This window comes from Mycteria americana, chromosome 21, assembly GCF_035582795.1.
Source record: "Mycteria americana isolate JAX WOST 10 ecotype Jacksonville Zoo and Gardens chromosome 21, USCA_MyAme_1.0, whole genome shotgun sequence".
In the NCBI taxonomy this organism is placed as follows: Eukaryota; Metazoa; Chordata; class Aves; order Ciconiiformes; family Ciconiidae; genus Mycteria; species Mycteria americana.
In genome coordinates this window covers 5,858,075-5,868,733 of record NC_134385.1, presented here as the reverse complement: position 1 = coordinate 5,868,733, position 10,659 = coordinate 5,858,075, and the positions used below count along the sequence as shown (strand labels likewise).

At 42.1% G+C, this 10,659-nt stretch overlaps 1 long non-coding RNA gene across 1 annotated transcript; it reads right to left on the bottom strand.

Moving 5' to 3' along the window:
- Window positions 1–2,693: 2,693 nt before the first annotated feature.
- Window positions 2,694–9,752, bottom strand: LOC142419473 (uncharacterized). Its single transcript, XR_012778559.1, has 3 exons — window positions 9,646–9,752; window positions 6,459–6,609; window positions 2,694–3,599 (listed from the first exon to the last, which is right to left on the bottom strand). It is a non-coding gene; the product is annotated as an uncharacterized LOC142419473 (long non-coding RNA).
- Between the last annotated feature and the right edge of the window lie 907 nt (window positions 9,753–10,659).

The following is a 10,659-nucleotide window of genomic DNA, read 5'->3' as shown; positions in this document are numbered from 1 at the left end:
TGTTGTTGACTGTTTCTAGGTTCAGTGTTAATTCAGTATTCCAGTGGATCCAAAGTAATTCTTCTTCCTTGCAATTTTTTCTGTTTCATTTTATGTACGCATTTGGCATTTCCATAGTGCTCTTGCTCTCTATCTGAACCTAAAGCAAGATTAAAAATGCTCAGCAATTAAGAACTCAGGGAGATAAATGAAGCGTATTTAATCTCACAAACTGCCTGTATGTGCTCATCAGGTGAGGTGGACGAATGGATCAGGTATCTGGGTAGAAGCGGCATCTTTCAGCGCCCTGCCAACACACAGCAAAACCCTTCACTTGGCCACCACGCGGGAATAGCAAAGTCCCAGTCAACACTAGAAAACACTTCGGGGGCCAGGGCTGAAAAGAAAATAGTGAAAAACTCATTTTTATCGTTATTTTTTAAAGTGTGCCTTGAAGTATGAGGCTTGGGAATGGCTCAGGGATTACAATGGCACAGATGCTCGAGGAGTCTCTCTCTTCTCACAGAGCTGTGAATCACGTTCTCCCTATTTTGCTAAAGAAATGTAGGCCAAAACCAGGGGGCCTTGCAAAGCTTTGCTTAGCCTCTGTCCACCAACGTACAGGCATACATCCATGTTATATAAATAAACGCAAACTTCTACGTCCTCCAGACACTTGGAAATTCTTCCAATGTCTTCTCTTGATTGTTCCCTTCTTGTGACATATTTCTTTGATTTCTGCATCATTTGTCCAAATAGAGATGATCCTTTTGATCCTTGAATAAGTAATTCTGCTTGACACTACACTGTGGGCTCCATTTTTCAGAAGAAAATAGAAATATTAGACCAGCACCACTGCCCAGCTAGGTTAGTACCTTGTGCCACACGGCTAGCATCACCAGAAACTCCAGATGAAGACATTCAGGAAAATGAATCTACTTTATATGCCAAACACACTAGTTAAACTGTTTTAAACTCTTCTGGCTCAGCCCTTTTATTCAGAGCTGAAGTGGCATAAATCAGTGCAGTGTACTCCAGTTCCAGAGGTTTTCTCTTCACAGTGAAATTGCAGCAAATGGCATGAATTTCTAGGATATCAGCTGCTCTATAGGGACTCTCCAGGGTAAGGCCAAGTTTTGTGCTTTCAGAGTAGAATAACCAGCAGGACGTTACTCTAAAACACATCAAAAATAACCACATGGAAAGAAAGTGCATTATAAGTTCACCCCTTCCCGCTCTCTGCATGTCAGCCAGCCCAAGGATAAGTGAGCTAAATTTGGGCCGCTCTGCTCCTAAATATGAGTGTTTACACAATGATTTAATGCAGTTTAGCTAATCCACTTTAAATCCCCAAGCTTAATTAATTGCAATTATTAACTAATGGATTAAATTTCTCAGCAGCCCCTGTGGAGATGAACCTTACATGAAAAATCTTTCAGCAGTGTTGTGTTTGTTCTGCAAAAGACAAACATGAATTTGGGGAGGGGGCTGGCCAAAAGAAGAACTCCCAAACCTGCTTCAAATCTTGGTAAGCAGCGCATACTTTGAGATCCAGACAGCTTCTCAGGCCGGCTTCTGCAATTTGTTCATATTCTGCTTATTGGGACTTTGATTCTCTTGCATTACACATTAGCAGGTATTACCTGCCCTGCACTCCTCAAACGGTATTTTCTGTTGCTGGTGACAACACACTGACTTTTTCATTCTCCATATATGCATCTTTGGGTTTAATAAGACCTCACATCTCACTCCTGGTAACAATGTGTCATTAGCTGTCATTAGAAGTTAAAAAATAATCATTATTTTTCTCAAAAATGTAGACGTGAACAATATAATTATAATTTAATTCTCATTTTTCATTTTGATACCACTCAAAGCTTAACCATTTGAATTTAAGTAATTATTTTTTGCTTCAGTTCTCATTTAGTCCCATATTCTACTGGTAAGGAGAGAGGAGAATATAAAGGAAATAGAAACCTCAAAAAAGCTTTGTTTTATTTCAGTGCAAATCCATTTCAATCTAAATCTATTTTCTTTTTGTTTGTATTGAAACTGAAACTAACCCAGACACTTTTATGAAATATTGAAACACATGGATTACTACAAATATTTTTTCTTCTAAAAATGCACATACTCTTTGTAATTCTATTTTTCATTGGCGAATCCTTCAAATCAAAGAAACTTGCCAGCTCCAGAGAGGCAAGTGTATGGTAGTTACATATTCATTTATCATTTCATGCTGTTCAAACATGTGCTAAATACTTTATAGAACAAATAAAAGATAGGCAGAAATGTTTGCCCCAGTGAAAACAGGAAAAACCCAGGGATTTAAACCAGAATTTCATTCTGTCCCTGTTACAAAGTATTTCCAAACTAAGACTCCTATCAGTGTGCACACATTGAATATGAGCCAATTCCCGTCAAAGAGAATAAGATCAAATTGCAGGACTAGGGCCCATGTACTTGACAGTTATTAGTTCTTAGTCTGAAACATAAAGTATCTTCTATCCTGGCTAATACTGATAAAGTTGGTGATATATTTGTCCAAGTATTCCTCACTGAAAAAAAAAAAATATATTGAAGTTGACTGCAGTGATTTCCTAAATCAAGTAGAACTAATTGAATTGTTTTGCCTGGGAAATGTGAAAGCATTTTTGAAAAACTAAAAACAAAAAACGATTTGTTTATTTTGAATGAATTAAATGTTCCAGGAATGAAGTTATTTTCAATTTAATTAAGAAAAAAAAGAAGAAGAAAAGAAAATGAAGCAAGGCTGTCTTCTTCTGTCTTCTTCAGCAGTCTTTGAGGGTCATTTCTGGAGAGCGTTGCTGGTACGGTCACAGCAGGGCTGAAGATGCTCCACTGTGGTTGCTCTTCAGGTTGGTGATTGCGTAAGAGAGCAGCTTTCTTCTTTCCCACCACAAGGATACAGCGGCAGTCATTACCTTTTTTTTATATATATTATTCTTCCCCACTCATCCTTTTTGTTTGAACTTCTGCATGAAAAAATGTAAAACATTTGAAAATGTTGTTAAGGGAGGAAAAGAAATCAATGTATGTGACCTTCACTTGGCAGCCTTCAAAAGTGGTAAAAAGCATCAGAACCAAGAGGCCTTTAGTGTGTTTAGCTGTGATTTGTAGCTGATCTCCTCAACTCCCAACTACTCCATGAGTTTCATGCATAATGCAGCAGCAGTTTTGATTGAAGTCAAAAAATCTGCTGACAGAATGTAGTGTCAGGCATCTGGGGAGATGTCTAATTAATTATTATAATTGACATCCACACCAGATGTCTGATATATGACGGTCTCTTTGTTGATAAAAGGTTTCGGTAATTCTGTTTGAACAGCACTTTCAGAACAATATGTTTTCCATTTAGGTCACAGGAAAAAAAATATGATTTATTTTTTTCAGGAAATTGAATTCTGTCGGATAGCAGCATTCTTTCGTCTTGCCTTCCAGCTTCTAACCAGCCTTGAAAATGCATGGGATGAAGGATGCAATGGAAAAGCATTCATCACAGTGTTGACCACTGATCAAAAGCACTTAAGTGGGAAGTGCAGGATCTGCCATCATCTTTTATTCTCTATAGTCACAAAGAAGAGTAGCTGATCTGACATCTGTAAAAAAATAATAATAATAAAACAGTGAAAACTTCAATCAAAGAGCCACTCTCAAATGGAAAGCCAATATGTTAGGTTATCAAAGAAGGTCAACAGCTTTTGAGTTCTTTCAAGTCATTATAATACTTCCAGAGCACCTCATATTGAGAAGGGACAAAGCACACTGTAACCTGAACCTTTTGGCCCCAAAATCAAACCAACTCTCAGCCCAGAAACTTTTAGGAGTAAGAAATAGCTTGCCTAGCTTTTTGCCTTAGTAATCCACATTCTTGGGCTTATTTTTGCTTTTCTTTTTGCTTAGGCCTGCTGAGGAAAGGTCTTCTTATGGCATGCTCACTCTGCATAGAATCAGGAAGTACAAATCCCTCAGAAAATCCAGTTTTATGAGCTTTCCAGAGTATTTGATGGATCTCAGAAGTTCCATTTCAGAAAATGAGCACGTTTCCTTAGGACATGGTTATGCCAACCAGATCTCTGAACTGTTTGAGGTTCATCCACTGCTAATGAACACACTTCAGTAACAGAAACTTGTCTTTTGCACATGGTTTCTTCACCATACCAGACAGCTACCTTGATGTCTGGCAGTGCTTAGGAAGCCACTGTGTTAAACCAGTAGGGCTCAGATGATGCTCAGTTCATCCTCATGCTTCATGAGCTGGTAGGATCACCTTCAGCCATCCCCAGAAGCTGTCTTGGGCTCAGATGAGAGGTGACACTAAAGAGAGCAGAGGGGGCTCCTACTTCTTTCCATCACCTTAAACCGCTTCTTTTTCTTACAGCCTTATAATAGGTCTATGTGATTTTGGGGTCGGGGAGTCAGGAAAGTTCTGCCTGTTCTTATTCCAGATGCAAGTCATCTCTGAAGCAGAACATGTAGATTGTCAGGCTAACATGGACCTGTACTCAGGCCAATAAGCACTACCCAGTTTTTAGTCCTTATTAATGAAAGTTTGGCAATCCGGATGCCTACTTTAGTGTAAAGTCTCTTTAAAGTAAAATGCGGCTGTTCACAACCACACTGATTAGCCGTGCCCAGTTCCGGGCACACGAGTTATTGACAAAATTTTTCAAACCATCTGGTGGATTTGACCTAAGTTCGGTGTAAGAGTAGAGCATAGTCAGAGGAGTGCTTGCAATACATTTGGAGCCATTTAAGAAGTTACCTGCTCTCAGCTCCAAATTGCAGCTGCCTTAGCTGGGACATTGTCTCTGACTCATCCCTTCTGGTGCAAAGTATGACAGATTGACTTAAATTGCCTGTTAAAGTTCCCTATCTAGAAGTAGCCAAATACACTGCAGATATTTCAAGGTATTTTGATGCCCAAAGAAGCAGATAGGCTCCAGTCATCATTTCAAAGTCTGGAAGTGCTAATTTGCATCCTAGATACCCAATTTCCTTTCCAGATGTGGCTCGCAGATGCAGGGGTATGCAGGCATCTGACCTTACATAGACACCTAAACCAGAAACGATTTTAATGGGAATTCAGGCACTTTGTATAGGGCTGCATTTTACCTTACTTCAGTCATCTGAAATTTAAATGTCTTTTCTTAGCGATTTGTGGAGAGTCCCTTTACAGTTACTGAAGAGACATTTATACTTATTATGCTGTATAGTTATATATGATGTCCCCCAGTCTTTGTAGGAGTTAAGTGCCTTGATACCTTTGCGTGTTTGTCCCTAAGGGTTTGCATCTCTTCTGGAAATAGGACACAGGCATCTATGTTACCTAAACCTTGTGTATGTATTTTCTGAGGGGGCCAAACTAGACCAAAGCTTAACACGAGAACAAAGCCCTAACATGTAACCAAAGCAAGAATTCACATCCCCCCCAGCATGAAGATGCTGAATTTCCAGTTGAAACAGCAGCTTTATGCTGAGTTACTGGCATTGCCTTTTTTGTTTTATGGATACCCTTACTTGCTTAACAGAATAAAGGAAGATAAAGTACTTGCATGGAGATGTATTCACTTCTGTTGGTAGCGATTTGAAACCTTTCACTCCTGTGATGTTAATGTCACTTTTAATATTGCAAATTTGCTAAGATGCCAAGCGAACAGCATTTAAATAATGTCTTTACAGGACCGATGCGTGCATGAGTTTTTGGGCGAGGACGACTGTGGCTTTTTTACTAGCATCCTTGCAAAGCATGTAGTCTGCAGCCTCTTGCTTTAATTTCTGATATAAATGTAAATGGTAATTTTAACATTTTAGATACTAACTTGATTTCATCTGATTTTGACAAGACACGTGCCATGTATTTTACAATTTAAAAATCAGGTTTGAAAATGTCAGCTTTCATGAGCAGGCGGGCTGTGTCATTTACAGCACACCGAAGGCACGCGGCAGATAAGACTAAGTGGGGCTAAGGAGGCATTTAGAGATTATTTGCATCAGAGAAGCCTGCTGAGAGGGAACGACTAAACTATAGGGAAACTGGCTGCCTTAATATGAATATCTAGATGAAACGCTGTTAAACAGCTTCTGACACCACAACTAAATTGCACCTTGGCTACTAGCTGTGCTAAACGTTTAATAGTTGGATGCAGCAGCTAGCATTAAAGCCTGCAAGTCCCACTCCTGTCTCCAGTGTAAGAGGTCCACCCACACTGACAGATAAGCGTGGCCTGACCCCATTCTCCATCAGGAATCTCCACTAACACGCAAGTGAGGAATGGCCTGAGCTCCTGAGCTCTCCCAGGCGTTAAAGGTTGAGCATGTTCAATGCCAAATCTTGTTTGTTCAGTTTGGATGGATCAAGCCTAGGAGGGCTGAGCTCCCAACACAAGCTGCTGGCGGCTGTCTACCACCACAATGGCCAGAAAGCGCTTGGGCAATGGGGTTCAATAAATATCCACCTTCTCTCAAGGATGTGCTTCACCTCCTGCGTAGACACACACGACCTTCTCAGCCATCTCCAGAAAAGGACTTCAGCTCCCTCTGCCTCTTTGTCAGTCAGATGTTACCCTCCATGGTAGTGATTAGCAAACCCGCATCTCACAGCACAGCCTGTGAAACAACCAAAGACCCTCAGAGAACTGTAAACGGATGACATTTTTGAAGACCTGGAGACAATTGTGCGGTGTCTCCATCCCTCCTTGCGCATCTCTCCTCCATCCTCTGCTGTCTGTCCAGCCCTCCCTCTCATTTCAGACTGAGGGCTCACATTTCCAGGTGAATTACCATGGTTATATATGCTACTGGCAGCCAGGCTGAGCCCATCTGCAAGCACACGCTCAACCCTTGGAGGACTCGGTGTGCTGTAAATGACACAGCCTCGCACTGCAGCCAGAGCGTTCAAACAGAGCTATGTTGCTTTGCATTTTCTGAGCACTGCCTTAGGAACACCTAAGCATTTTGTTTCAGGATGGAGAGGACTGTGTCATGGTGAGAGAAAGTCAATTTAAACAGCTCTAACAAGCCAAGTTGTTTAGTTGTTTGGGTTTCAAAGGACTGGGAGAGCGTCCCTGAGGCCTGGGTGGGATGGGACTGGGAAGCGCAGGTGGTACCAGGGTACCCATCGCGCACCCTTCACGTCCCACTGATGCTGAAGAGGTTGCACGGTGAGTACCGAGAAAAGGACAAGCACAGATTCCAAGGGATACAAAAAGGAGCAGAAAGCTCTTTTCTGAGCACGAGCGCAAAGTCTCCTGTCAGACAGTCACTCCTGTGGACTTTTGGTGTATAGGCTGCTAATTAAGAAACCAGAGGTCTGAAATCACTTGCTTTTATCCTGCAGTTTTTCTCTTGTAAGGATCTCCTGGGGTTCAGTTAGTCAGCACATTGAGAGGATTAGAGAGCCCTGGGAGATACCTTCAGAAATACTCGGGAGCTAATTAAAGCAGGCAAGGGGAGCTGGCCAGAGAAACAGTTTCACAAATACACAGGCATTCAAAGGCACAGGCAGAAAATGCAAGACAAGGAGAAAGATGGGGCTTTAAAGAGAGACAGCGAAAGAGAGACCACCTGCAAGGAATAAGAATTATTAGCAACTTTCTTCTTCACCAGCAGCATTGTTTTCCCTCTAGATTTTGCCCACAGGAAGAGCACTGTGGCCATTATGGAAATTTTTCCTAAAACAACAGGAATCTTTTGCTCACTTCCAGTCATTAACAGCTCTGTTTCTCACACCCAGCTGCTGTGTGAGCACACAAGGCAGTGGGAACTGGTAACGCTGCCTTTCCTTTTGGTTCCTGAACATTTCTCATTTTAAGATCCTGCTTTGCATAACTTGTTAAAGCACCGGAAAATCTGAAATATTTGGGCTCACATTTTCCTTGATATTTGTTCACTACAGGAGACAAATTGGAGTAAAAGTACAAAGTAACATTGACTATGTCTGAGAAAGGAGTCAGAGGAAAATAAATTGGTTTGCTGCTTTATAGAAATATCTATGATGATTCATTGAATAGCTCTTCCTATTTGAGTAAGGAACCTGAGATTTGAAGGTGAAGTCTTTGCCATCCATTCCGCTTCCAATGAGTTGTAAGACAAAAAGAAATCACATGGTCATAGTACAGGGTATGTCTGTCGGAGCCTTTCTGTCCTCTCTAGTGATGGGGAGGGCAATGTGGAACAGCCAGCCTTAAATCCAAAGGAGAAAGGGGCTTAGAAGTCCTCGGAGGTTTCTAAGACCTTCTTGAGTTGGCGACAGTCCCATAGGCTGGGCAAGAGAGCTCCAGACATCCCTTCCCACCGCTGCCTCTAAGATTTTATTTAGTGAATAGCTGAGTCCCACTATTGTCTCTTATCTCCAGGGGCTGGTCTGCCAAAAAGATAAATGGCCTGGCAGTGCTCCTGGCTGCTTCCTTTGCCCAGGCACTGAAACATGATGGAACTGTTTGAGGCTTTAAAATTAGTGCTTAAAAAAGGTGATGGGGGGGGGAGGAATGAATGAATGTTGAGAAATATGGAAAAACATATTGTTTGTGCAAAGTCAAATGCTTGACAAAACAGAAGCAGCAGCAATGAGGGTGCTATCCTTTTCTTCTCACATTGAAATATTACACCAGCCCACAAGTGGGTCCTGAAGTGGTCTCGAGCCCGCTGCTGACGGTGCTATAGGTGAACCTCAGCTCCGGGGAGCAGACGAGTCGGCTCACTCTGCTCACAAAAAAATACAGCCATGACTCAGAAATGCAAGTTAGAGTACTCTCCATGCTGAGAGAGTCCCGGGCAGCAGGGATGATGGAGAGCCGGTAGCAGCAGAAGGTCAGTGAAGCGAACCAAATTTGAGAGGAAGGGTTCACTCTGGACAGGCTGAGAGAAAACAGCAATCATGGCAGTTAGCAAAATAATAAATAAGCCCTCCATTTTTTGTAAGAGAAATGGTCACAGCTGAGCAAATGCCTAGCAATGTGCTGTCTGGTGTGAATGATGGATAGAGAGAAGAACAAGGCTAGATGAGGTTTCATGAGCAAAGTAAATACATAAAAGCAACCACTTGGCAGGAGAGCTGCAATGAGTAGGATATTTGGAGGTGGTTCTCTGAACACATGCCCCTTAGCAGGGAGAGGCTCTCTCTGCTCATAACAAGCCCGTGGAATTACTCAGATTCACAGAGGATAAAACCTTCTGGGTCAACTTTTGTAAATTATTTTGGCCAGGAAGTAGAAATGAAAATGGCTTTCACCCTGCCATTTTCAAACTGGAACATTTTGACTGTTTCAAAAAACCACTGTTTTCGTTTCAAAATGAACTTACGCGTTTGAAGAATAAAAATAATCCCACAATTCAAGCTGAAATGAAGAGGTTTTGTTTTGCGCCAGGCAAATGCTGACAGTCAGCTTTAACCTTCGTGAGGCTTGGAGAGTGGCTGAGGGCTGGAGGAGGTGCTGATTCATACACAGGAAACATCTATTTGTAATAAGACCAAGAATTAACTATTTTTGCCCCCTGAAATTTTGCCACAGAATATTGTGGGTTCCAAAGGCAAGTGGGCAGATGAACGGGGAATGAATCCATGAAGGGCTATTAAGTACGAAAACATCAATAGGCAGCTGCAAGCTGAAAATGCTTGGAAAAATAACAAAACAAAGTGCTCACCCTGTTCTTATACACATCTCTTGGTGTCCACATTAACCACTTTGAAGACAGAAAGCTGGGTTACCTATACCTTTGGTCTGACCGATAATAGCTGCTCTTGCGTATCATAAACTGAAACTAAAAATGGTCTTGTTTTATTCCTTGATTTCTAAGCCCAAATTGAGTCATGAACTGAGTCATTTCTGCTGCTGTTCCAGCTCCTGCCACGATCAGACCTAGTTCCCACTGACCTTGCTCCTTAGCCTCACTCCTCCTTCAAAGTTTCATCTCTCATAGCAAAACTTATACAAATCATTTAGTTTTTCTCCAACGCTTCTTTCCTCTTGCACCACTGCTAGCATTATGAGCCATTGCTGGTAGGCGCAGGTACCACCCGTGACAGGCCCACGGCTCAGCAGCATTCGGGGAGCAGCACCACACCACAGACTGGTGGAGGTGAAATCCTCAAACAAGGAGCTCAGATCTCAGAACTACTGATTTTTGATCCAGCCAGGGCTAATTTCCAAATCCCACTGTTGGCTTTTGCCCCAAACGCTCCCTAATCTGTCATCTTCATCTCCTAAAGGAATGGGGAATTCGTTGGTTCGGCAGCCAAACAAAGCATGCAGGAAAACAAATATATTTCAGAGGAAATTAAATATATTTTCTAGGGTTATTGACAAAATACACAGAAACCTCTTTTGCAACAAGATAAACATGCTCTTTGACCCAAAACGTCATGCTCTGATGTGCTGGTAGCTTACTTAGCCCTTCTGTTTAAACTCTCCTTTTTCACTTGCAACGTATGACATTTTTTCAGCAAATACTGTCTTTTACCTGCAAAAGCAAAGGAGCCCACTTTGAAAAAGCTGGAATGAAGCCTTCTCTTATGCAGTGACAGGCAGGGTGAAAAGCTGCTCCCCAGAGCCCTGGAGTTGCACGGAGCCTCTCTCCTGCAACCTGTGAGTGAGCCAGAGCCCCAGGGCGCTGCCTGCACTCTGCCTGCACCTCATCTGCCTGCACCTCACCTCCCAG